The sequence below is a fragment of the Panthera leo genome, chromosome A1 (genome assembly GCF_018350215.1).
Source record: "Panthera leo isolate Ple1 chromosome A1, P.leo_Ple1_pat1.1, whole genome shotgun sequence".
Lineage (NCBI taxonomy): Eukaryota > Metazoa > Chordata > Mammalia > Carnivora > Felidae > Panthera > Panthera leo.
In genome coordinates, this window is record NC_056679.1 from 104,603,703 (window position 1) to 104,631,433 (window position 27,731).

Here is a 27,731-nt window from a genome sequence, read left to right on the forward strand (position 1 = left end):
CCTATGGCCCAGTTTCAAGAAAAGTAGCATTCTACCATAGTTTTTTGAAGTAGGCATAAATCCCATTGTACAATCAGGCTGGGATTATAACTTAGGCTTTTAAAATGTTCTGGGTCCCATTCATCATGCAGAAGCTGGGCAAATGAAATATAAACAATTCTATTCTGCCAGCATAAAAACATTACTAGCAGCATAACAGGACTCATAAGCAAATGGAAACGTCTAAAATATGAGTCCAAAGAATTCTACATATAGGCTTTGCTGCCATCGTGCTCTGTGACCTTTAGCAAATTATTTGCCATTCTGGGTCAAGCCTGGCTGGTTAAGGTTAGGGTCATTGAACCAAGTATCACATATGGTGGTTAACTTTATAAAGAAAACTGTCCCAAGGTCACATTCACTATACAAATAAATTTGAAGAAAGAGGTAAAAAAAATTATAGACGATATGAATGACTAAGCATAATCCTGTCATATTACCAGGATGCTAAAGAAAAAATAATTCAAATGCAAGGCCAATTTCTCAGTTATTGGTGTTATCTTTGAATGGGAAAGACAGGATCTAAATATTACCAGCCTTTTGTGGCTGCTGTTTGCTCATCTGGAAAAGAATCATCGTACTCAAAGGATTGTTAAGATAAGTGACCTATAAACATTTCTGCCAAGTGCTCCTTTAAATGGGAATTGCTCTGTGAAAGTCCCAGTAATGATCCAGTGGCCTGGAACAATCCAAGTTCAGTGTCCCAGCCTATCCATGTCCTTTTGTCATCAGGCAAGTAAATATCCCAGGCACTTCTGAACTCTGAGAAGTCAATAGGTTTTCCTAAGTACACGGATGGTAGAATGAGGGAAGGGCAACAACCTCTGATAGATCCATTCTCTTTAAAACCTTATCTAGAACTTTTAGGGGCGCCTGGGTGGCTCAGTCTGTTGAGCATCTGACTTCGGCTCAGGTCATGATCTCGCAGTTTGTGAGTTCCTAGCCCCGCACTGGGCTCTGTGCTGACAGCTCAGAGCCTGGAGCCTGCTTCTGATTCTGGGTCTCCCTCTCTGTCTGCCCCTCCCCCACTCACACTCTGTCTCTCTCTCAAAAAAAATAAATAAACATTAAAAAAAAAAACCTTATATAGAAGTTTTAAATTGAGAATTGTGCCAGTCTGAAATGGGAGAATGACTTTTTTTTTATTTAAAAAAATTTTTTTTAAATGTTTATTTATTTTTGAGATGAGAGTGAGACAGAGCATGAGTGGGGGAGGGCCAGAGAGAGGGAGACCCAGAATCGGAAGCAGGCTCCAGGCTCTGAGCTGTCAGCACAGAGCCCGATGCGGGGCTCGAAGCACGAACCGTGAGAACATGACCTGAGCCGAAGTCAGACGCCCAACCGACTGAGCCACCCAGGAGCCCCAAGAATAGACTCTTAATGTGTATCAAACTGTACATCAAAAGGGAATTGGCAGTAATTAATAAGTCCAAATTCACACTGATTTGAGAAGAGAAGTTATTAGCAATCAGTTTTCAACCCATCACTCTATGATGCTGAAAAAAATCTATCCAATTAATTGGACAGCTTGAAATACTTCTAAGATGAGTTTCAGAAAACGAGAATGTTTGGGCCGCTGGGTAGGTGACCCGGACTCTCCCTTGAGCAAGAGGCAGATCAGCTACAGCTTCCTAAGGAGATCCTTGATCTTGTGTCAGTCTGTACTAGTCCTACTGAGGTTCTAATCCCCAAGTGCCGATTGGCTTTAGAATCAAAGGTGGCTCCCAAGGACCGGGATTCTTTTACCGTCCAGGGAGAAATGTCCAACAATGTGAGTTATGACTGGCAAAGTCCCCTTGGAGCACCCCAGGAACCCACTTGACTTTGAATATAGACTGGAGGAACTAAGACTGGAGGGGTCTTAAATTACCTTGCTTCTCCAGAGAGACTTCCTTAGAATTGGGGCTAACCTAGAGGAGAGATAGCTGAGGATTCTAAACACTCCTGAATACAGGACAAAAGGTGCCATTGTTGAGGACAGAGTATTAGAGTGTTGCCTATAAATTTCACAAGGCTGGTAAATGCCACCTGGAAATATCAGAACAATTACTTGTTAAATGACCTCACAGACTAGGGTCATTCTGTTATATCATAAATACCATGCCAGTGTTTCTTAAAATACGGTGAGGGGATCCCTGACGTCAGAATCACTCGAGGAGAGGGGGTGCTTGTTCAAAATACAGATAACTGAACCCCACCCCACACTCCTGAATCAAATCTTAGAGAACAGAGTTCAGCCCACAAACTGAATTTCTAAGTTGATTCAGATCATCCATATCAAGGCAGGAGAATTATTTTGTTTTTGTAGTGCATGAGAAACTTAAAAGACACTCACAGATTCGAGATATGTATATTTTCTGCAAAATGTTTTAAGTACCATAAAAATAAAAACAATACTTCTTGTGATGAGTTCTTAAGAACCATGCCAGTTTATTCTGCCCACATTAATAATAAACACCATTCTTAAAATGTAATTATGAGCATAAAATTATTGGCAAAAATATCAATTAGCCTTCTCAAAACTATGCCTTTATTTTGTCACCAAAAGTAATTACGTTATTAAGGAAATTTATAGTTTTTTTAAGTATCAGTCACTTAGCTGCAGGAACTTATTAAGCTGTTTTACTCCTCCCATACCCTTTTAGTCATCAGAATTTTTGTGATAAAGGTTTTTTATTATTTCTTCAACTATAAATTGTGAACCACTGCAACCAGTGATTAGGCTGAATATGAATTTATATCCAGGTTATAAATTCCTAAAAACATGTTTCATTAGAATTACTAAGCCAGTCTTAACTCTGGTAGATTAAATAGCCTCTGCAATAAAGCTCTGTTTACGTCTATTAAGGATTTTTTTTTTTTTTTTTTGGTGCAAAACAATTCAGTTTTAATGCATTCTCTTAAGAAGCAAAAGAAAACAGTTCCTGATATACATGCCAGTGAAAAGCAGTAAACCAGTGTTGCATGGTAATGTGACAAACACATTTCTTTTCTACAGGAATTTTTTTTTTCCTCTTATAAACTCTCTTTCCCCAAACCACGACTGTAATTATTTCACAAAATGTAGTTTGCCATTCCCGAAGAGTCAAACACTCCTTTTCTCCCTCACCAAAATCACAAGTTCAGGCTGAATACAGAATGAAAATAGAACTTGAGAGGCAGTCTTTGTTTGTAGCATGTTGTTCCTACTAAGGGTTGCCCCCTACCCACACTCCACCCTAGTGATCCAAATGAAGTGACTTAAGCGTACATACTATGTTTTAACAGATGGGCCGGCTGGCGGCTGGCTGCTGGGCTGTAAAACAGGAACTCAGAATCTGCACCGAGTGGTATTGAACTAAATGCTCGTAAAGTTCATGGACATACACTGACCCAGACAGACCAAGCAGATTCAGACATGCATACACACACACACACACACACACACACACACACACACACACACTGATCATACACTCCATAGATCAGAGCGTCCATCTCTCCACCCAGGGCAAGTTCAAGGCTGTTTCCCCCCCCCCATATATTTCTATCTCATTCACCCATCAATTTTACACACACACGCACATCTACATATGCATATTCAAGCATGAATAGTTATATATCTCAACGTTCTGGTATATTTTCAAAGACAATTTTTCCCCCAAATTGTGTTTCCAAGTCTCTAGTACACTCCGGAAGCTCTCATTCACATCAAATAAGAATGACAAGGAAATATTACATTTAATTCTATCTGGTCCACACATAATATAAAGGACATGGATGCAACTGCCCTCAGAAAAACCAGCTGCTTTTAACCCTTATCATTAAAACAGAGAAAAAATATCCCAGACTGGGTCACAAACGAAGTGTCAAATTTAACCTTGAATCCTCTGTTGTCAGTTCCTGTCACAACTTCATCACGTAAAACACACACCAACCGACCAGCCTGGTGGTCCCTTTCACGGTTTCGTCTTGGATTCTCCCAGGCTCCCTGCACTGGGACAGACAGCAGCTCCCCGCCTGGTCCTAACGAAGTCTTTCCGACACACCTTGCAGGTGATGTGGAGGTCCGAGCACCTCGTGAGGGATGCGGATACAAGTGCTAATAGAAAGTAATTACTTTACCAAAGTTTAATATCCATGCTGTCAATTCCTTTCAGGAATTGCAAAGCACTGAAGCCCCTGTTACAGAACCTAGATGGTCGCTTAAGTTCTCTGACCGCTCAAGACCCACCCCGAACACGATGGTCCCTGGTTCAGGCTACGGATAGGACACTGTCGCGCCGCACCGCCTCTGGCGCTGGTTAATTTTTCAGAAACCCGTCCGCAAGCCATCTAGGAACTGTTGCCCGTACACGACAGGGCACCGAGGCCGCCCCCAGCGCGCGTGTCGTCGCCGCAGAGGGCCAAGGGACGCGTCCCCAGGCCCCACCTAATGATGGCAATTACAACATGCCAAGTTCGTGAGAACGCAGAGCCGCGTCCCGGACCGAGTTGCGACTCTCCGAAACAAGTTCGGGAGTGGGGATACTAGCAAGGAGTAAATCCCGCCTGGCCCTGACCTCCCCACAGCCGCCAAGCTAGGACCGACGCACCGACGCCCGCCAGGACCCGTCCAGTCCCCCCGCTCGCCGAACAGCGCCAAGAGGAGCCGCTCGCCTTGCGCGCGGCCACTCACCCTCCTCGCCGAGTCCCGATCACAAACCGACGCCCCTGCAGAGGGTCCTGAATCCCAAGTTGCCCCGAACCGGCGACCGTTCTGGCCCTAGCGGGCCCGGCACACTGGTTCGGGAAGGCACCTCCGAGGGAGCACGACAAGCCCGGCGGGCGCCCCGGCTCAGCAGCCGCCCGAACGCGTTGACAATTCGTGGACCAGCTTAGCGAATGAGGCGGACCGCGGAGCTGAGGCTACCCGGCTCTGGAGGGAGGCGGGGCCGCGCGGCGGGCGGGGCGGAGCCAGCCCTGGGCCAGCCCGGCGGGGCGGGGCGCCTTCCGCGCGTGACTGGCGGAGCCCGCAGCCAATTGCGGCGACTCCGGGAATCCGGGCGGCCGCGGGCAGTGCCGAGCGCCCGGCTCCGCCCCGCTGCCGCCGTCCAATCGCCCGCGGCTGAGGGCTGGATCTGAGACGCGCTGGCGGCGGGGAAGTTGGCTGCGGTGGGGTGCGTGGGCTGCGGGCTGGTGCTGTCGGGGTAGCTGCCCCGCGACCCGGGCGCCTCGGGAGGGAAGTGGCGGCCCCGGAAGGCCCCTGCCTTAGAGAGGTCTGGGGCCGTCCAGAGCCCCAAGAGCCGCAGCGTGTCGGCGCGCTGTGAAGCGAGAAGCCCAGCCGCAGCGCGGACCGACTCCGGATTGACAACGCCCACACCTGGTGTCCGCGGGAGGCGCCGAACTTGGCGTCCCCAAAGGAGCCCCAGCGAGGAAACCGAGACCCAAAGAGGGTGAGTCCCGGGCCGCCTCACCCAGTCACCTTTGGAGGCCCGGGCCCGGAACTGGGAGCTCCGGGCTCCCTGGAAAAGGTTCTGGTTGCGGTTTGGTGGTTATCTTCAAAACAAAACTCCGACTCTGCGGACCTCCTGGAAAGTTCATTACACGTCCCCTCCTCAGCCGTGCTTTCATACCAACAGCAGCAGCAGGAGGGAAGCCTACCGGCACCTAGGCCCCCTTCCCGGCCCAAAGTGCCTGAGGCGCTTGGGCAGAGCCCGGGGGCGAAAGGGAGGCTCGGACGCTAGACGGCGCCGGAGGCCTCGATACCCAACCTAGGGTCGGCTGCTCTGTCGGGGGACTTCCGTAGCATGGCTCCTGCTGCTGTTGTTCCTTGGGTCCGCCAGAGGGCCAGGGCCGCCCAATCCTCGCGAGCAGGAACGCCTCCAAGCGAGCCACAAGTGCCCCCAATGCACGCTGTCGTCCCCTGCTCCTTCGGATGTTCCTGGACCGAGCTCAGACACCTCCCTAGCGGCGGGCACCGGAGGATCCTGAGCTTTCTGGTCGGTCGCAGCTCAGTAGCCCCTCTGAGTAGGCTCTGTGGGCTCTGCCCTTCCTGGCCGGCCCGGTCACTTCTGCTCCTTTTGTTGGCAGGGATGCCCTTCACCCTGTGTTTAAGCCCTTACCTTGGCTGAAGTATACACATACACGGAGCTGTAGGTATAGAGTCAAAAAGCAACGGGGTTGGGTGTTGCTTTCCAGGCTGAGGCCTAGAATGTTAGCAAGCTGTAGACCCATAGCTTTGGGTGCTGAGCGGCCAATGGTTGCCTGGAACTGCACCTGGCATAGGTAGGCACTCAAACCGTGTTAGTAAAATGAACTTATGCGTAGTAGGAAAAGGGCCAAGCTTTCTGGTGCCCTGACACCTTCATCACTGACCATTGGCTCCCTCAGATTCACAAGTCCTGAAGGTTTTAGTTTCTTGTGCATGAGGGAGTATGGACCATTACAGGTGTTATTTCGGTAGCTGCTTGACCCTCCTGATGAGGGTCATTGGCAAGAAGGAAGGCAAAAGGCCTGTAGCTGGAAAGGAGTTGAAATGGCCACTCCAGCAGGGAAGGCTACAGCTCTGAGGTGGGCTCTCTGGCCTGGTTTGAGTTTCAACTTGTGTCTATTCAGCTCCCTGTCTCAGCAGGGAAAGGTCCCTAAGACAGGTTGTCAAGCAAGAAAATCAGGCTCTGGACAGTCCTTAGTAGGCCTTAAAAACCTATTTGGATTGCAGAAATTACTCATTTAGTGAATCAAAGGACTGGTGTAGCCAAGGGAGTCCAACCCATTCCATGGTAAGCAGTTGTTTACCATACTGCTGACTGGCTTGAGAGAATGGCCTTTGCCCACAAGGAATGAACTGTAGACCAAGTGAATGGAATATACACCAGATCTCTGCCTAGGTTGGGGTTGGAAGATAAGGGGAAAAGTATATTTCCTTGGATTCCTTACCCCACCCCACCCCCCAACTCCTGTCTATAACTAGAGGAAAAGTTTGCCAACAGTGTTTATCATGTTAACACCCTGTGAAGGTTTTTCACAGATGCTAGTGATTATTTTAAAAATCACCTTGGTAATAGGAGCTAAACATTGGCTGTTGACTGTACATGCTATAGTATTTGTGTTAGATGATGAAACAAGGAGATAGGAAGTTTCTTTTTAGGAAATAATAACTAGATGGGTGACTTCCATGTCCTGATTTCCAGGGTTTTCCATCTCTTTGTTCCATACAGACATAATTGCCATGGGTTTTCAGACAAGTAACTGGTTTAATTTTCCTTTATAGAGTGGATGGCATTTAGAGACAGCACATCTAGACTACATTCGTATTTCCATACCATCTTCTGTTGTAATTGGTGTTTGATAAGAGTTTGTCACTCTGACACAGACTTAATCCTTTGGCTGTCATTCTCCCAGTGATCTCTTGAGTTTGGGCTGTCCCCGTATTCTACAAGGGAAAAAAAATGAGATTTACTTGCATAAGAACTCATTGTAGTCCTATCTGTATGAAATAAACAGAAAACCAGGGAAATCTAGACACAGAAGACACTTGCTTAGTACTAACCTATTTCAGTGAAGACAATGTCTTTCCTTCAAAAGGATGAAGAAGTTTGTGGAATGGCTTGGGAATGAGAAGACTGAGTTGAGGCCATGGAAGCTGGGCTGGTCCTTTTGTGGATGGTGAGCAAATTTCCCTTCAGGCACTGTCACCCATCTCTGACACTGAAACAACATTTTGGAGCCTTGTAAATTTCAGCAGGATGTGACTGATAGGAGCCCTGGGTTCTAATCTGAGCTGTGAGTGCTCCTGGCAGTCACTTAACCTCTGTTTACCCCTGCTTCCTCTCCATAAAACAGCAGTGGCAGAATTGACCCACTCTGTTTAGCGGCTTAAGGGGGACACTGTGACAGCGGTTAAAAAAGCACTGCCAGTTCATGCCATTTATAGCAGTAGTGATTGTTGAAAAGGAGAACAAAATGATGTTGAAACAGGAAAACAGTGTGGTCTGAACAGTTCCTCTCTACACTTGGAATTTCTCTTCATTTTAATCTCGTTGGATTATTGTCCTTTTATTCCATAAATGGAAATGATGGAAAAGGGTCCTCACAGTCCTTGTTCTTTGATTACCTTGTTCTTTGATTGTCCTTGTTCTTTGTTTTGGGAGCTTTGCTCAACTGAATAGTGTTTTTCCCTGTTTTCCGTTTCCACCACCTCTCTCATCATGTATTCACTTTGAAAATTATTCAGAAATTGAACAGGCTGAGCTAAAGACCTTAGCAAAGAAATGCAATCAGAAGCAGCAGATTCTAATACCAGCCATGCCATAGGTTCGTTCTAGGACTACAGGCAAGCCATTAACCTGAGTTTTCCAACTACAAAACAGCAATCCTTCTGATTAATTTCACAGAAAGAAGAGATAACTCATGATAAAGCACTCTGAAATATTAATTCCCCTAGAGAGGACAAAATATCTCGTAGGTGATTTTGCAAACTCAAGTATGGTGTTAGTTTGTCCGCAACTAGGAGCTATTTTTTGTAACAGAGAGATTGCTCTGGCACAATGTCTGCAGCCAGGGTGATACCACCCACAAAACAATGATATCTCATGTGTTTAAATGATAATGCAGGCACCCCCTGTCAAAGTTCTATTGCCTCAGGTCCAACCAAGGAAAAATGTGATAACAGAAATGTGTGGGAAAGGGAAGCCTCTGTTGTACACAAACTTGGGATTTCCTCATGCATGCCCTGGAAAAAAATCTACACTGAACTTGTTAAAAGTGGATGTCACCATGTGAGGACAACTCTGATGAAAGGCTAGAATGATCTAAGGAAGATGGCCTGGTACATAAAACTACACACATTGGTCAGAAGGCCACCAGAAGAGATTAAAAAATACCGTTAATTTTAAAACTTCAGAATGAGTAACACTGAGGAATTTGGAAAGGGAGGGTCATGTACTCAAGAAGGAAAAACAGACTCCCAACCTAAGTTAAAAATAAGAACAGCAGGGTGTTCTGAGAAACAGGACAAACAGTATGGGCTGAAGAAACATGATCGACTGAAGGTTTTATTTCCTTTCCGTTGCTTTCTAACTTTGAGACCTCGGACAAGGTGCTTAGCTTCTCTGAGATAATTGGGGTGGCGGTGAAGAATGTTGAGTTTTTTCTGCTTAGCTTATTAGGAATCTCAAGCAAGAATCTCTGTGTAACTCTTAGCACAGGGCCGGGCTCATAGTGGTCCTTCTGCTGATAATAACAATGCCTCATATTTATTGACACTCACTATATGTCCTGCGCTGTTCCATACTTTTCCATCTAATTACTCACTGGATGCTCACAATCAGCCCCTAACGTTGCTACTGTCTCTCCTTCCTCAGAGTTGCTATCTATGTGGAAGGACCGTTCTAAGATTTATATTCTTGTGTGGACTAAAAGTCAGAAGCCTCTTTTAGTAATAGTATTTGCGACTAGCATTGCCTGTTTTCCTACGGAAAGGGCTAATCCAGTCTTGCCTGGTACCTCAATTAGGCTGCATTGAGCACTTGGTAACATACAAGAAAGCGAGTGACAGATTCAGAATTCGGGACAAAAATGGCCACAGAAAACAAATAGTGCTTCAAAACTCCAAACCACTTCCAGGTCTACGACTATAACCTCCTCAGTTTGGGCTTCCAGACAGTGTGCTCATCATCTGGATTTGGGGTTTAATGAAAGTTAGTTCCCTTGAGGCAGCCATGTGGGAACAGTAACTGGCTAAAGAAGGAAAAGAATGGATTATCCTTAAGAAATGAATTGTATCATTAGTTATTATGAATGCCCCAAATTATGACAGATTCATGTGTAAGTATGCCAGGGAAAAGTAGCCGTGAGCTATAATACACACAATCGTTTATTACCCAAGAGAATTTAGGTGCTAATGTGGCTGGTTTTGCATCTGTGAGATTCTGAAACCCACAAAGGATTCCAAGATATAAAGCCAAATAAACCATAATACAGAGGGAAATGATTTTGATTATGTAACATTTATATATAGCATTTCATTTTACATTTTCAAATTGCTTTTCAGTCATTGGTTTATTCTTCATAGCACACCTGGGGAGTATATCCATGCTGTTATCCTCTGTTCACAGCCGAGGCAACTGAGACTGAAGGCAAAGTGTTTTGTCCAAGCGCACAACAGGGGCAGGGTGAGAAATCATGTATTTATTCAATCACGGGTCTATTCAGCACCTCTCCTTGGCAAGGTACCACAGTGTGTGGGGTACTGTATACGTGGTCCCTGACGTGCAGGGAGTCTGCTGGGGCAGTAAGCGTTTTGTGGATGGTGTCTCCAGGAGTGCTCTAGCCAGCAAGGACCAGGGTTTAGAGGAGGAGAAGGTGAGTCCCCTCACATTCCTGGAGACAGTGGCATTTGAGACCCTTGAGAGATGGGTAGAATTTTGGCAAAGAGAGGCTGAGGGTGGTGTGAATGCCAGAGCAAGGAAGGTGGGCACATTCAAGGTGTATTGGAGAATGTTTGACCACAGCAGGACGTTTGTCAAAAAAGGGCTGGTGAGGAGAAAGCAGATTTTCCAGCACACTGAATGCCCGGCTAAATATATAGATTTTAGCCTGTGGGCAATGAGAGCTCGACTCCTCTCTGACTTCTTCCATTCCCTCATTATTCTAACACGCACTGAGTGCTAATATACACTTAGTCTCCAGATGTTTTCTCATACACTGGCTTTTCTAACCTTCACAGCATTCCAACGAGATACATATTATTTTTCCTCCTTCAGTGGATGAGAAAACTAATGCATTTGGAAATTCAGACTTGCCCACCATTATGGAGCTCATAACTGACAGATGTGGAATTTGGAAGTAGGACTTTTGACTTCCTCATAGGTGTTTGTGGGAAGAAGGGTGCAGATTCTGGACATTGTATTCACAATGCTCATCTAATAATATGCCCTCCACCCTGGCTCAATGTCTTTCCAGAAAGGAAAAGTAAATGGAAGAAAAATAAAATTAATTTCTTAGCATGTAATTTATTTTATTTCTAAAGTCAGCTGCAGGTCAGTAAGAAAGACAAAGACAAATTGTGCTCTACGATTGATAACAAATGTCTGCATTTTGATAACTTTAGTGTTGTCAGTATCTTTAATATATTCGGATCTCAGCTTAGTGTTTCCACTAAGCCAGAATCTCTCTCTGGAGTTGGTCAATTCGGTCCCTAATCCTTTCCCCTTAGCATGCAACCCAACCCGTTTATTGTAGTGCCCTATGAGGTCTCCATCTCAGCTTGAATTTCGCCCATTAAGAAATAGCTTTTTCTCTTCAGATACAGGCTACTAATTAGCATTTTTACTGTTTAATCGTCTGGGCTAAAATACAAGTGAGAGAAGTATTATTGTTAATCCAAAAATGCTTAGAAAGGAAACCGATTGCTTATTTAAATCTTCCTATAAAGAAATAAAGAGATGCCCTCAAGGGGTGGGTGAGATGAGAAAACTTAGGTGACATAAAAATGAAAACTGAAAATTTTAACATTTGTGAAATAGGGCACTTCTCATTGATCTGGTATTATGGAAGAGTGGGTTTTTTTGTTTTGTTTTTTGTTTGGAAAATTCCTGTCTGTGATCAGTCAGAGAAGTCTTCCTCTAGAGCAAATACCTAAATACCTGCAACAAATGACAGGCCACTGTTGACCCTATATGTGAAGAAAAACAGGAAACCACTAAAACGGAATTATTTCAAAATCCTAAATCTAATGCGTAACATTCTCCTTGTCTCTCAACCCTCTAGTGCCTTGTTTGGCTTTGCCCGGATTGTATTTTATGCCCCGGGTTATAGAGAGATCCACAAATAAGTGGTTAAGTGTTTTTCCATGTTTTTTTGTTTGTTTATTTCTTAAAGAAGTTGAAAGAAAGTAAAGTTAACATGTAAGGATCGTTAAATTTCATCTAAGATCTTAAGGATTCTATGTGAAAGATAAAGAAAACAAGCCCTGGACCAGAAAACTGTATCTGATTTCTCTTCTCTCTTAAAATGCCATAACTTTTTCCTGTGCTTTGTAGGAGAGCAATGGGCTGGGACAAGGTGGTCTCGGTTTCACTGAGGAAAGTGATAAAACTAATCCATGTTGTCTTGGCTTCTAGATTTGCAAAGCAGGGATGCTTACCTTGAGATACAGAGAAAACAGAACTTTGAAAGACTCAGAGGAAATCATACAACTGATTGTAACCATTTGCATCTCTTTACAGAGGAAAAATCCACAATACATACATCTGGGGACTTTCCATATTGATGGAAGAAAGTGTTCAGGATACCTAAGTGAATCCCATTGAAGGCATGTATTAGCATTAATTTCTCCTAACTATTAAAACTGAAGCTAATGTGGGTTCTTTCTCTTCTTAAGATGTGCCGCAAAAATGCTGAAACTCTCAAAGATGATTGAGGCCAAAACATGCCAGAATTAACCTTGTTTAAAAAACAAAAACTATGCGCAGTAGATAACTTTCCCAACCAGTAACACTGAGGCTCTCTTCACAGAGCTTCTGAATTCTGAACAAGGTCTAATGGGATATTGCAAGGAGCAAAATACTGTGTGAGAAGTTAATGACATTTCATCTTGATGTCTGGTGAAGGCCAATTTAGGATGCGTCTGGAAACAGGCATGTCATCTGACTAAACCCTGGGAGTCTTTGTGGGGAGGTTGTTGGTCTTGTCCTGGGTAAAGGACCCAAGGTCACTGAGTTATAGCATCTCAAGGTACTTTTCATGGCCTCTGCAGTAATCACTACAGTATTATCCTCAGGTATAAGTACTCAGTAAATATTTGTTTGATAGAATTTAATTGTTAACAGGTTCTGAGCTTAACTAAAGCAGACAACTGCCCTTGGAAATACAACCAATCTCTCAGAAGTCCAAAGAGAAAAGAGCATAGCCAAGGTCGAGTGTCCCCAGAAAGGTCATGCTTGCTTAGAATTCATAGCTCAAATCAGCTGTGGTGGGCATGAGGGCACTAATTCTTATTCAGAGTCAAAGAAACTATTCACTTGCAAATGAATTGGAATATGTAATTGGACCTGGCCCCTGAAAGTTTTGTGGCCTTTTCAAAGCAAAATGGAAAAAGGGAAAACTATGGCTGTTTTCTGACTCCCTTTTCCAGGAACCTGAAAATATATTACAAATGAGTTCTTAGTTGTGGGTCACCATCCTTGCAAGACCTGTCTTTGGTTCCAAGGTTAGAAACTCTTCCTCTGCCTCCCGTTCTCACCGATCCCCAACTTGAGCTAGGTCTCAAAGTCTCATTTTGACCATATATTCTTTCAGCCACGTGGGGGAGGATGAGAAGAGGCTAAATATAGCCATGGAAAAAACAACCAGCAAACTAGAAAGCACCTTCAGGCTTAACATCAACAGTGAGTATGTAGCATCAGCTTACAATCTTGTGTGAACACGCATGAATTTTTTCTAAGAATCTTTTTCAGAAGAGTGTATTTTTTAGATACAATCTCTAAATTGCACTATGAATGATAAATGAGAAGGTTAACAACTATACTTCAGGGCTGTTTGACATATTTGCTGCCATGATTAGCTCTATCTTTGTGAGTATAGATTATGTCACTTTATTAGTCTTGCTGGAAAGGGAGAACTACTGTACTTTGGTGTTGGGAAAGTATCTTTGAGATGATGATGAAGATTGCAGGAAAGGCTTGGGTTTATTTTGGAATTTGTTTCATTTTAAAAGACTGTGACTAGGTCTTCATACCTGTCTAATAAGCATGCATGTAACATTTTTGTTTGCTGAGTGCCTTTCAGCCCCCATTAGTCTCCACAATACCCCTTGAGGGTGGGTCAGTATTACTGCCAACAGTTTACATTTGAGGAAGTTTAAGACACAAAGGGATTATGTGATTTGTACAAGGTCACCCAGCATGCAAGCCTAGCTAAGAAAAAATGACTGCAAAGCTCTTTCCAAATAAAAAGTGCCTTATAAATGTTAGGTAGTATTAATGGGCATGATCCCAGGATGAGTAAAATACTCTCTAGGAGTCAAGTGCTTATACATCCTTTATATGATTAATTCTTTTAACCTCAGGGCAACTTTTGATATAGGAATTCTTACAATTGGCTATGCATCAGAAGCATCTTTATAGCTCTTAGAACCTGGATCCCTACCCAAGCTTAGAATCATACTCTGGGAGGCGGGACCCAAATAATTTGTATCTTGTAAAGCTCCACAGGGGATTCTGATGGTCAGCCAGGGTGGAGAACCACTGTCCTAGACAGACGATAATAATAAACTCAGACAAGCCAAGAGCAACAAGAAAACACCATGGAGTCCATTTAGGAGAAAAAGTCTAGCATCTTCCAGGCTTCTGTTTACCTACTTTGCCACTATTATTAACAAAGGAACTGCTTCCATGAAAAAAATCAACTGTAGGATCCATGTGTGGAGTTCCAGGAAATAGCGCCAAGATTAAAGTTTACTTAAGAACCACCTGTGTTTGTTATAATTTACTGGGTAAATTTATGGGGACTCTCCTTGTGTTATTACTGCTTCCACTCTAATATTTTTATTTGGAGTACCTTGTGTTATAATTGACAGTAAAAACCTCTGATATCTGCCCATTTATCCATCTTTCAAACATTTATTGAATACTTGGCATATGAGATTACGGAATGAAAATAATGTTCTTTGTCCATAGGAGTTTATCATCAAGTGATAAAACAGACCCAGGCCAAACAAACGAAAACCCTCTAGTACTAAGCCATACATACTAAATGACAATCAAAGTCTACATGAGGCATTATAATTGCTAAAATGTTGTAACAACCCAAATGTCATTAATTTAAAAAATAAATAAAACAGTGTATCCATACGTCGGACTGTTAACAATAAAATGGAATGAAGTACTGATGTGTGCTAAAACATGGATGAACTCTGGAAAAAATGTGTCAAATGAGAAAAGCCAGTCACAAAGAACCACATATCGTAGGATTCCAGTTACATGAAGCTTTGTGAATAGGCAAATCTATAGAGATAGAAAGTAGATTAGGATTGCGTAGGGCGGGGGGAGGACAAATGGGAAGGCACTCTTAATGGGTACAGGATTCCTTTTTGGGGTGATTAAAATGTTCTAAAATTGTGATGACTACACAAGTCTGTACTAAAAAACATCACATTGTACACTTTACATGGGTGGATTGTATGGTATGTGACTCATATCTCAATAAACCATATATACACATATCTATGGTGCTTTATGAGCTTGGAGGAGACAGTGATTGATTTGGGTTGGAAGAAAGGGTGGAAAATTTCCTGGAGGAAGCTGCAATTGAATTGAAACAGAAGGGTGATTTTGTAAGATGGAAGGCTCCAAGATGCGAAATGATGGTTTTTTAATGCAAGGGTAATTTATCTGGAATCAGTAGGAATTAGGATACATGAATGATACACTATATAGAGGCTAGATGCAGGGCTTTTACTATGATGCTGAATTCTCTAGTTTGGTCTTCATTTCTGTGGGCATTGGAGAGCCATGATGGGTTTGTGAGTGATCCGATTTGGCCTGTGATTTGGAAGGATAATTGGAGGTGATGATAAGATGGATGGGAGATGGGGTGGGAGGCCAGTGAGCAGGGGAGACCATTTAGGAGACTGGGCTTTTGCAGTACCTAGGTAAGAGACGATAAATCCTTGAACTATGGCGGCAATAGCAGTGAGCACTGAAACAAGGAGACCGATTATAGGAAATGCTTAAGAAGTCAAATCTTAAAACTTGGTGGTGTTGGGGAGTAGGTAAGAAGACACAAGATACATACAACACAATTTTCAGCAGAGGGGCTCAAACTCATGAATTGTGAGATCATGACCTGAGCCGAAACCAAGAGTCAGACACTTAACCAACCGAGCCACTGAGGCACCCCCATTCTGTTCTGTTTTTTGAGAGAGAGTGTGTGCCCATAAGCACACCTGTGCAAGCATAGGAGAAGGGCAGAAAGAGGGAGAGAGAGAATCTTAAGCAAGGTCCATACTCTCAGAACAGAGCTGGGATGCAGGGCTCAATGTCAAGACCGTGAGATCACGACCTGTACTGAAATCAAGAGCTGGACATTTAACCGACTGAGCCACCAAAGCTTCCAGTATTTTAGACCACACCAGGGCCTGGGTACTCTTTTATTAAGTGACTTAGAATCATAATGCAAAAACTATTGTTGAAGTAACACCAAGCAGATAAATTGTAGCTCTTTAACAACTTGTCAACAAGGGTTTGATTACAGAGCCTCCTATTTCTTAACAAAGAAATATATATTGTGAATAAAAGGATGGATTGAAGAGAGAAATGCTAACCATTTTTTAAGCTCTTTGGAATCAGACCTTCCCTTGTTGGAAAGAAGCACTCCTTTATGGCCTACTCTGAATGACTAAGTATTTGCCTCTCGCTCAGATAGCTTCCCTAGAAACCCTTACTTTGGTGTGAGCAACTTAGATTTACTGCCAGGGCAACACCTCTCATCCAACGCCCATGCTGCCTCTTGGCTTGGTGCTCACCAGCAGGTGTTCATAAGCAGCATTTTGTTTTGCTTCTAATAAGAGCACAGTCTCAGAAAAGCATGGGCCGAATGTACCACACATTAGAACTTTCGCTTACAAGTGTTCTCAAAGGGGAGATCTTAAACTGTGGGAGTCTTTAGGATCAGGAATACAAAGACTACCTTTTCCCTTAATCATGCCAGGCCACACCTGTGTTTTCCATCAGAAGGAGGGGCAGCCAGATCCTGGGCAAGGTCAAATAGAGACAGTCTTTCCCATTGCGTGGCAGTGCATTCTCTGACAATCTGTCATGGCCTTCTCCATGGGCTCTGGAAGGTGTTGGCAATGACGTTGCCTGCTGCTAGCCGAGTTTGGGAATAGCATCCCTGACAAGTGCCGTATGTGAGTTTAACCAAGCAGGAAACACCATTTAGAACACCACTTGCTGAGATGTGGCTCTTTTCTGTGCCTGTCAGTGAACAATGACTACAACAAGCCCTGTTCAATCACAGTTGTTAGCAGAGCTAATTACAGCCGTCTCGGGTGGGAGCAATCCCAACAGATGCCTCTAAGGGACTTCCGTCACAGGTTCAAACATTGGCTTTGCAGGTAAACAATGGAAACAGGCCCCTTGGGGGGCCTTGAAACAACAGTTCTCTGCAACTCTGAACATGGATCCGTCTTCACTCTACAGTTGGCGAGGGATCGTTTCAAAAGAGAACCGCCACCAAAAACGAAGGAGGAAAGGGACGTTTAAAGCCAGTAGGGTAACTGTTTTAGATTAAATGAGAGCAGAACTGGGTATTATTCCTTGGGCCGTCTTTGAGTCACTGCATGATTTGATGGAGGTCACTTCCCCTTTCTGGGCCTCACTGTTCTCATCTCAGAAATAAAGATAATAATACTGGCTCTATTTATATCACAGATTGCTGAAAGAATAAAATAAAACAGTTTAAAAAAATAAAAGTTGGGGAAAAATAGAAAATGCCATACAACTCTAGGTAGTGTAACTGTTATTCCCCTTCTCCTGTTCTACATTTTACTCACAAGTGATGAAAGGGAATAAGAAAAAAAAAAAAAAAATCTGTGCTATTGCAGAATCTTAGACTTTAGAGTTTCTTTCCTTTTTTTTTTTTTTTTTTAACATTTATTTATTTTTGAGAGAGAGAAGGAGTGTGAGTGCAGGAGGGGCAGAGAGAGAGGAAGACACAGGATCTGAAGCAGGCTCTGCGCTGTGAGCACAGAGCCCAATGTGGGGCTTGAATTTATGAACCATGAGATCATGGACTGAGCTGAAATCAAGAGTCGGCTGCTTAACCAATTGAGCCACCCAGACGCCCCTCAGACTTTAGTTTCTGATGCCTCTGAGTGGCACTATGGTTTGCTCATCTTCAGATTTGCCTCCCCCTCCCCAGTTCATTCTGGTGGAAACTCATCTTTCGTTTGAGGGGTTGGAGAAGACCCTGAGAATCTCAAGAGACCAAAACGCTGCACCCATCTAGTCTCATCTAAACTTCACTTGCTGCAGCCCGTCTTAAAGGCCTCCTCTCTCCATTTCCTGAGACACCTGATTTGGAAGGATGTCAGCCCTGAATGAGTCCCATAGTCAAACTGGGGCTCAAGAGGATACCTCCAGGACAGAACCGAAAATTTTTAAGGTGTGCTGAACCTGTCTTAATCTGGGTCTCTAACTATATTCTTGCTCCTGCTAAAAATCTCAGCATACTTCTAACCAAGCAAGGCATGTCTACTTATCTGATGGTGCTGTCAGTTGATAGAAAAGGATCATATTACGGACTTGCCAGAGAAGAAAAAGATTTATTTCCAATGGTTGAAGATGTATCTTTTCCAGATAGGCAAAACCAGTCAGAACACTAAAAACTACCAATAGAAAGCGATCATGTTTTGTGAGCAGGAGAAACCATTCTTGACTTCACAACAATAAGGAACATTTATAAGGATCCCAAATCCATGGTTTAAAAAAAAAAAAAAATGACAATAGGGTGCCCGTGGGATTATCAGACTCTTGCTTGCCCCCTTAGGGTGAGGCGACATCTTCATGTAAATGAACTCCGTACATTCAGTGTTTCAGTTTCCTCCTTTCCCTTTTCTCCTCCCAATCATTATCTTTGTTTCAATGTTCAGCATAACGAAAAAGTCTAAGTAGGGAATTGCACATAATTGTAGGCTCTCTGCACCATTGGCAAAGTGATGCTTCTTCTTCCGTATTTGTAATTATCTGTTCTACTCTTACTTACTCCTGGAAAATGTATGGAGAATGACAGCAGTATCCTTTATTTCTCTTGAAGGCATTCTTGGGTCTCACTTGGTGTGTAGGTTATAGAACATATCAAGAAATGTAATAATTGCATTTTTATGTAATCACACATATACAAATAGAAAATACCATTTTATTTATTTAAATTTTTTTTAATGTTTGTTTATTTTTGAGGGAGAGAGAGACAGAGAGTGAGCAGGGGAGGGGCAGAGAGCGGGAGACACAGAATCCGAAACGGGTTCCAGGCTCTGAGCTGTCAGCACAGAGCCCAACGCGGGGCTCGAACTCACGAATCATGAGATCATGACCTGAGCCAAAGTCGGGCGCTTAACACACTGAGCCACCCAGGCGTCTCTAGAAAATGCCATTTTAAATGAATCGAGCAAAAGGGGGAAATAGATAATTATGTTTTAGCTATCATAGTTACTTGGTAGAGTAAAGAGGTTTAAAGAAAAAGATAAAATCCTTTGGTAACTCAAAGACTGTGATCACCCTGGACGTGTTGCACCTGCCAGCTGGGAAGTTGTTTTATGCTAGTAGGTGAGAACTCCATTGCTTCTTTCGCCCTTGCAACCTTTTCTTTATTAAGGGCTTAGAGAAATGTGGCATTGCTAAAAACTCTAACTTGAAAATGCTTCACAGAGCAGGATCCTTGCCAAATTCAAGAATCTTGCTAGTTTGCAAGATGAGAGCTGTCATGCAGAACAAAAGGCTGATACTAGAAGTCAGCACTCACAATGGGAATAAATCCCACAATCTGATTTCTGAATGTCTTAATCTCCTTCAACCTTAAAAGAGTGATGCTGGCCTTACTTTGGGATAACTTTACAAAGAGAACATAGGGGGAGGTGGAGTTAAATCCTGAATCTTAGCTCCTCTGGCAGTTCCTTCCCAACTTCTAACAGCTCTTTTTTACCAGGTCATGAATAGATGCCCGTTTTCACTTCTTAGCATTACATTCCTAACAAAAAAACATATGACACTGCCTCACTTGCCTGGCGGAGGAATAAGGGAGTTTCTCAGCTGGCTCAGGTCACGATATCACGGTTTGTGGGATTGCACCCCATATTGGGCTCTATGTAGACGACAGTGAGGAGCCTGCTTGGGATTCTCTCTTTCCCTGTATCTTTGCACGCCCCCCCCCCCCCCAGTAAATAAATAAACTTAAAAAAAAAAAAAAAAGACGACTTGGGATCATTGCTGGGGGTCTTCTGTGCAATACAGTGCTGCAGTAAAGCCTATCAGGGTTTCCCAGCGGAGTTGCATTGTGTTGTTGAATTGTGAGTAGCACAATGAGGCCATAGCCTGAAGTTTCCTTTAACTTGTATCCTCTCTCTTTCTTAGTGTTTCCAAATTATTAAAAAAAGCTTCAATTAATATTAGCCCTACCTTATTTCTAAGGGTGAAAGCTTTCCATCAGGAATAGTTCAAATATAACATTTTGGCATGAAGAAAGGATGCCTTTGCCACTCAGTGTGGGCCTTTGGCTGGATTCTTCCTATTGTGTCCAATCTTTTGGCTGGTGCTGCTCCTATGAGCTTTTCTTCTCCATGTTTTGTGTGATTTTAATGTTTCTCCCTTCTCCTGAAGCTTTATTCCTTCTATCCTTCATAACTCCAAAGGACTTTGGCTTTGGTGGTCCTTCTTTTTGAACGTGAGAGGGGAGGTAAAATGCTGAACATCAGCGTCTAAATGAAAGACCGGCTAGATGAGACCATTGTCTGTTGGCTGTGCCTCACTGTTCATGGATTCCTGTTTAATAGAGAGATAGAAGATCTGTGCCCAGTGCAGGACTCTGGGTCCCAGTGTCAAAATATTTTGGTCTCTGTGGTGAACAAGAGCTCTGGGTCTGGTATGTGCGTCTGTGGATGGGGATGGGTTGCCATGGTCTCCTCTCCAGTATCAGAGTCACTCTCGAAGCCCCTGAACTACTGCCTAAATGCTTAGCTCTTCTAAGATAAGCTAAAAGTTATGGTACTTTCACAAATGGCTTGCCATTTTCGAGTATTGAGCTAATCGGTTAATCAACTCTTCAGCTCTTCTGACGCTTTTTGTTCTCTTAATTGTCCTCTTTAAACAAAATATGTTTGAAAACTTCCTGAAAGATAGACACTCTACAGCCTTTTCTGCACCTTCCACTTCCCATCCTACTGCAAATTTCTTTCAGGCTATATCTTCTTCCTTTTCCCTACCAAAATTTCTCTTAATAAGATTGAGTCATCATTTGTATTAGTTTCCTATTGCTGCTGCAACAAATTACCACAAACTTGGTGGTGTAGAACAATAAAAGTTTATTCTTTTATAGTTCCATATTGCAGAAGAAGCCCTAAATCACTTTCACCGGGCTGAAGTCAAGATGTTGGCAACACATGTTCCTTCTGAAGGCTCTAGGGGAGAATCTGTTTGTCTTTTCTAGCTTCTGGAGGCCACTTGGTTCCTTGGCTCATGACCCTTTCTTGTATCATCCCAGCCTCTTGCTTCTGTTGTCATATCTCATACTTCATCTTCTGTAGTAGCTCTGTCTCCCTCTTGCAGGGACACTCGTGGTTAGATTTAGGACCCACCTGCATAATCCAGGGTAGCTTCCCTATCTTAAGATCCTTAACTTAATGGCATCTGCAAAGACCCTTTGTATATAAGGTAACATTCATAGGTTCTAGGGAATTAGGGCCTGGATACCTTTGGGGGGGCGTTATTCAGCCTAACACAGCACTGATATACTAATTTTCAAGTCCAGCATCATCATCTTTTAATTCCTCATCCTAGCTCTTTTGACATTAGATACTGTCACCTAGTCTGGGGAAAATTCCCTTTTCTGACTGTCAAGAAATGTCTCTTCTCCATTGATGTGATAACTTTGTTGCTTATCTCTCCCTTTAGAATGCAAGCCCCTGAGTAGGACCCTTGGCTGTCCATCTGCTGCCCTGTCCTCATTGCATAGAATAGTGCGTGGTATTATCATATAATCAAAGGCAGCAAAGAATACAAATTAGATGACCTTTCCCCACTCCTCTTATTCTCTTTTTCTTCTCCTGGTTTTTCCTCTGTCCATATGGTCAAGTTTGGTATTTCCCTGGGCTTAGTCCTAGCTCACTTTTCTCTGCCTGTGCTAGATGGATGCAGTTCCGGCCATATTATGGGGACTCTCGGATCTGCACCTCCAGCCCAAACCTCTGATTTGAACTTCCAACTTTAATCTTTACTGGGTATCCCGCAGGCATGGCAAATTCACCTTGTCCCACCTTTCCCATCCACCAAGCACAACCAAAAACTAACCTCCCTTCCTTTTATGCTCTCTGTCTCAAAGAAAAGTAAGTGCTAGGATTTACCCAGTAGCCACAGCAAGAAGGCTGGCAGTCATCTCAGACTTCATGCTGTCTTCTACTCTCTCTCCCCCACACCTCTCCAGTCAGTCATGAAGATTTGTCAACCTCTCTCTGAAATGCGTCTTGATACCTCTTTCTGTCTAACTCCCGTGGCCCTGGTTCAAGTCCTCATTACTCCCATGAGTAGGACATAAATCAACTTAGAAACTGTTCCTCTTGACTTCTCTTGAATTATGATGGAGTGACATGCTCTCAAACCTGCTGCATGATCGATCATTACCAGTCATCCTTTCAGTCTCTGCTGAGTGGGCAGTGACTGATTTGCTCACCACCTCACCTTGGCTCCCCGAGCTGACTGGATCAAGGATAGGCACATGATCCAAGGGTGGCTTCGGCGATAGTCCCAGCCAGCCGACACGACTTGGGTGGCTGCTAGTAAATAACAAGCTGAGTAAAATCCCTCTTTGGGGATTTCAGAATAACGAAGCTGGAGACTCAGACCCCTGTATTGCTGAACACAAGGATCAGCAGAAATGGTGGGCACGGGCAAGCTGCAGTGATGAGAAAGCAGATACTGTGAGTAAGGAGGGGAGCTGGTGAGTCAGGAGGGGAAAGGGAAAGAAAGAGGCTGAGGCACCGTGTCAACGGTGCTGCCTCCGTTTCTGTGGCTCTCCAAGACTATTTCCTGCAGCCCGGCCCCACTGTGATTCTTGTTGTCAGATTTCCATGAGTTGCTGCATTATTATCAACAAACAGAACAACCCTAGTCTGAGTGAGCCCCTGCTTCCTGCAATAAATTGGCCAAAAGGATGTTTTCCAGTAAGCCCTTTTAATGTTGTATGAGACATCTGGAGAAAGCAACACTGTAACCAAGAGCAGCAATTGTTTATTCCACTCCTTTTTATTTCATTTTATTGTTTAAATGTTTGTTTATTTTGAGAGAGAAAGTGAGAGAGAGAGAGAGAGGCAGAGAGAGAATCCCAAGCAGGCTCCATGCTGTCAGCACAGAGCCCAGTGCAGCGCTTGAACTCACAAACTGTGAGATCATGACTTAAGCTGAAGTTAGATGCCTAACTGACTGAGCCACCCAGGTGCCCCCCACTCCTTTTTAAAGCATTAGCTTAGGAAAAAAAAAGTTTATATTGGTATTTACTTTGGAAGTGGGAGAATATTATGATGAGCTTCTTGAGTCAAAATTAGTCTTTATGTAAAAACAAATTGATGCCTGCAAACATAATTTCAGAAAGGAAAAGTATGAAAACAACTATAATAATTACTGAACATTGTCTAATACTTACCAACAGTGGGATAATCAAACTACCTATTAGATGCTGTGTTTCTAGATATCTACCTTTCTGTTTTTCAGCTAGTGGAACAGAGGGTTTACTAAAGCCCTCCAGGATTCTTAGTCACATGACCACATTCCTCTCTCAAATGTGAATTAATAAGTAGATTGACAGAATATCTATAGGTAAAAAAACAACATTAGGCACATATAATCAATACTCTGAATGTGGAATACAATCAGAGAGCATCTTTATTTATGTCTCCTGCTATCCTTATAAAATGTATTCAGTGGTGGGATTTCTTACTCTGTTCAGGATAAAAAATAAAAACTGTAGGAAGTGTCAGGATTCTTCCGAGTATTCTCAGCCAGCAGAAAGTCCTGTGGTCACTTTATTTTTATTTTTATTGTTTTAAATATTTACTTATTTTTGGGAGAGCGCAAGTTGGGGAGGAGCAGAGAGAAAGGGACAGAAGATCCGAAGAGGGCTCCTTGCTGACAGGCTGACAGCTGTGAGCCCAGTGTAGGGCTCGAACTCACGAGTTCACGACCTGAGCTGAAGTCGGACACTCAACTGCTCAACCAGCTGAGCCACCCAGGTGCCCCACCGTGTCCACTTTAAACTGTGATTAATGTGTCTGTTGCTATGTCAAAAATCAAAATTTAGAACTTGCTTTAAAGTTGTCTTACCTGCAGGGTAGTGTGAAGCCATGTGCTGGTGGGAAGCTGTGGAAGGGGAAGGCCTTTTTTTCCTTGCTCCTGGAAGCTCTGGTTCTTGTAGAACTGGGATGGGGAAAGGCAGAAAACGTGGTCAGGGGCAGGAGTGTTGTCACTGAGTGGTGAAGCTGTGAGCTGGCTTCCAGCCTCCCAGGCCTGGTAGACATGTACAGTAGACATTTCACAGGGGCCTTTGCGGGGTTTTGGGAGATGTTTCACCTGCAGTTCCCTTGATTTCGGCAAATGCACTCTCCATCTCAATAGCTGCTTGCTTCCTCAGCCCCAAGGAGCCTAGGATTCTATCCCTGCTTCTCTCCTGAGGCTCCCCCAGCCTGCCCTCTCTCACATTGGGCCCACATCTGATCTATTCTTCTGGGGAAGCTCAGAGCGATGGCAGGTCTACACTCCGCAGTCGGAGCAGCTTGCTAGTTCGTCTCTCACGTGACTTGCCAGCAGGGCGTTAGACCGCTGCGTTCTTTCTCCCTACTACCTTGGGACACACATCAGGCTTTCTGACGAGTCCCCCGCACGTCCCTTTCTCTTGACATTAGGTGACCGCAACCTTTTACTTTAGTGAGAAGTGAAAGAACCCTTTACTTAAAAAAGAAAAACAAAAATCCTCCAGATATCCTGTCTTGTTAGTCTCCAGCAGTGTTTATGTGATGCAGTAACTCCTTTGGAATGTAACATCTACTGTTTTCATGGTGTGTCACCCAACACTTTAACACCCTGAAAGTATACGGGTGTTTATTTACTTGTTTGAAATTCTTTTTTTTTTTTTATTAATGTTTTTTATTTATTTTGACAGAGAGGTAGAGAGAGAATCCCAAGCAGGCTCCTTGCTGTCAGCAAAAAGCCAGATGTAGGGGTTGATCTCACTAACTGTGAGATCATGACCTGATCTGAAATCAAGAGTCAGATACTTAACCAATTGAGCCACCCAGGCGCCCCTACTTGTTTGAAAATCTAATGTCAGAAATGTGTTGTTTGGATGAAGCCTCTGCACTTCCTGTACACCTATAACCACATGCTTATACTTAGGCAGGAAGTGCTCCGAAAGAACAAACTCCCAGGGTCTCTGGCCAGGCCATGGATTCTCTTTTAGCTCAGCAGACTCTAAACTCTCGGAACTTCTCTCACTGGTGACCCAGGAGAAGGATCAGCAACCCTAGGACACAGAGGACACATAGCTCTCAGGATGTCTGCAGCCACACAAATGGGCCGTCTTACCTATGGTCCCTTCCCCATTGGCTTTGAAGATGTGAATGTCCCGCAGGGTTGCTGGAGAGTACTGCTGAGCTTAGCATGCTTGAGGACTATAAGGACCAAGGAGGATGGGATAGAGAGGCCAGATACCCCTGAAGGATCCTGAACCCGAAGGGCTTACTGTGGATGAGGGCAAGAAGTAAGGGAGGATATGGTTACAAGGGGGAAAAACCACATTATCTGAGGTCCCTCGCAGTGTAGACCCCAAATCTATTTGGCTGCATGTTCTTTACTCCAGCCACACAAAACCACCTGCAACTTTCTAAACATGCCATGCCCTTGCATATTCTTATTTTCCACATGCTGTTCCTTCAAATGGAACATGCTCCTTATTCCCAGCCCCACTCTATTGCTCCTATTCAACCATCAAATCCTAGTCTAATTTTCTGTGAAGATTTCTTGCTATATTCCCCATCTGGCTGCATGCCATTTGATACATGTCTCGGTTCTAGCCATCACTGCTTTATTAACTTGCCTCTCCCTGCTCCCCAGGAGACAGTGATGGTCTAAGACATAGACTCATTCATTATTGTGCTCCCACCACCTGCCATCGTGCTTCAGTGTTGTAGGGACTTTTCTTAGATCTCTATAGCTGTGCAACAATTGACCATGAACTTATTAGTAGCTTGAAACAACACACGTTTATCTCAGATTCTTTTTTTTTCTTAAGTTTATTTATTTTTGAGATTGAGAGAAAGTGGGGGACGGGCAGAGAGAGGAGAGAGAGAGAGAGAGAGAGAGAGAGAGAATCCCAGGCAGGCTCTTCACTTTTCAGTGCAGAGCCCAATGCAGGGCTGGAACTCACGATCAATGAGATCATGACCTAAGGGGAAATAGGACACTTAACTGACTGAGCCACCCAGGCACCCATATTATCTCAGTTTCTGCAGGTCAGAAGTATGTGCATGATGTGGCTGGATTCTCTCATCACAGTCTCACTGAGCTGAAATCAAGGTGTTATGCAAGGCTCAGGTTCTCATATGGAGCTCAGGATCCTCTTCTGGGCTCACTGATTGTTGACAGAATTCATTTCTCTAAGCTGTAGGACTGATGGCCCCATTTTCCTGCCAGCTGTTGACCATTAACTACTCTCAGCTCCTAGCAGCCACCACAGTTTCTTGCCATGTGGCCCCACTAGGCAGTTCACAACACTGATGCTTAGGCCAGCTGGAGCACATCTCGGATTTCTTCTGCAACCAGCCAGAAGGAACTCTGCTTTAAGAGGGCTTACCTGATGAGATCAGGCCCAACCAGGGTGATCTTCGTTTTGCCATATGATGTAACATAAACACAGCAGTGATATTTCATCATATTCAGTGAGTTCCACCCACACTCAAAGGGGGAAGGAATTATACGAGGGTGAGGGTTTGCTGGGGTCATCCTAGAATATTGCCTGCCACAGGGCTCAACAAATAATATCAAATAAGATGTGTCCCAGAAATTTGTAAATTATGAACAGTGCTATTCAATTGTAATGGGTTTTTTTTTTTTTTCCTCTTGTCACTTTGGAAGGCTTTTTAAGTTGCTCCCAAATCTGTGTTGAGTACAGAATCATCGAGGATGTTGTATGTGACATAATACAAGGAGGTCCCTACAGTGAGCCCAGGTAGCACTGGAAATTCAGGGTGGGTGGCAAGACCTGGTCCAACAGCTGACTGGCTACATTACCTTAGGCTAAGTCCCTGAAACTCTCTGAATGTCAGATTTCTCATTGTGTATGAAAAGAAGGGGTGGGACTAGACCATGTATAAAGTTGGCCAGCTCTAATATTCTAGAATTTCTGAGACTAAATCATACTGTTCAAATTAAAATCTAGCCAAGTGACTCACAATATCCAAATTCATTAAAATAGTTCACAAAAGAATTTCATTATAGATGAAATTACAGTGACGTGATTTTAAGAGAAAAAGGCAATTTTGTTTTAAAGTGAAGCCATTGCTCTATTGGTCGAACCTGCCTAAATATAAGCCAGGGTACACAACCACATTTTTAATACTTTACCTAAATGGTGAAGAATATTGTCTTTAGATGACATAGCTATCCAGTTATGTCCAGAAGTGAATTTTCTTCAAGATATTAAAACCTGATACTGTTTTACAATTTGAATTAACTCAATTGATGACGAGTGAATAACTATCCAAGGCAGCCCTCAAATATTATGAATCAATTCACTGACTACGTGTAAAGCATGTTGAGATTCTTATATACATTTTGGAGGTTTAAATCTTCTTTTGTTTTTCTCAAATGAAGTCTTTTTCACTAGGATAATTATTCTCTTCTACCCCCCAAAAAATGAATTCTAATTTTAAACAGGTATTATTAAATCCCACTGAAATAGGCTTCATGCAGATG

The 27,731-nt window shown here is 43.5% G+C and overlaps 1 protein-coding gene and 2 long non-coding RNA genes across 4 annotated transcripts in view; 2 read left to right on the top strand and 1 right to left on the bottom strand.

Annotated features, from left to right (window-relative positions):
* MARCHF3 (membrane associated ring-CH-type finger 3) overlaps positions 1–4,921 on the bottom strand; it is a 148,761-nt gene extending 143,840 nt beyond the window's left edge. The window contains exon 1 of the mRNA XM_042934070.1: positions 4,697–4,921. The gene's annotated coding sequence lies outside the window, so the exon portion shown is untranslated. The remainder of the gene's footprint in view (positions 1–4,696) is intronic.
* Positions 4,922–5,035: 114 nt separating this feature from the next.
* LOC122217309 lies at positions 5,036–12,313 on the top strand. Of its 2 annotated transcripts, none has more exons than XR_006201392.1 (4): positions 5,036–5,453; positions 7,585–7,665; positions 10,052–10,172; positions 12,228–12,313. It is a non-coding gene; the product is annotated as an uncharacterized LOC122217309 (long non-coding RNA). The 2 variants fall into 2 exon arrangements; XR_006201393.1 differs by lacking the exon at positions 12,228–12,313 and adding an exon at positions 12,123–12,219.
* Positions 12,314–13,299: 986 nt separating this feature from the next.
* Positions 13,300–14,695, top strand: LOC122217315. The gene is made up of 2 exons (XR_006201401.1): positions 13,300–13,388; positions 14,206–14,695. It is a non-coding gene; the product is annotated as an uncharacterized LOC122217315 (long non-coding RNA).
* Positions 14,696–27,731: the final 13,036 nt, after the last annotated feature.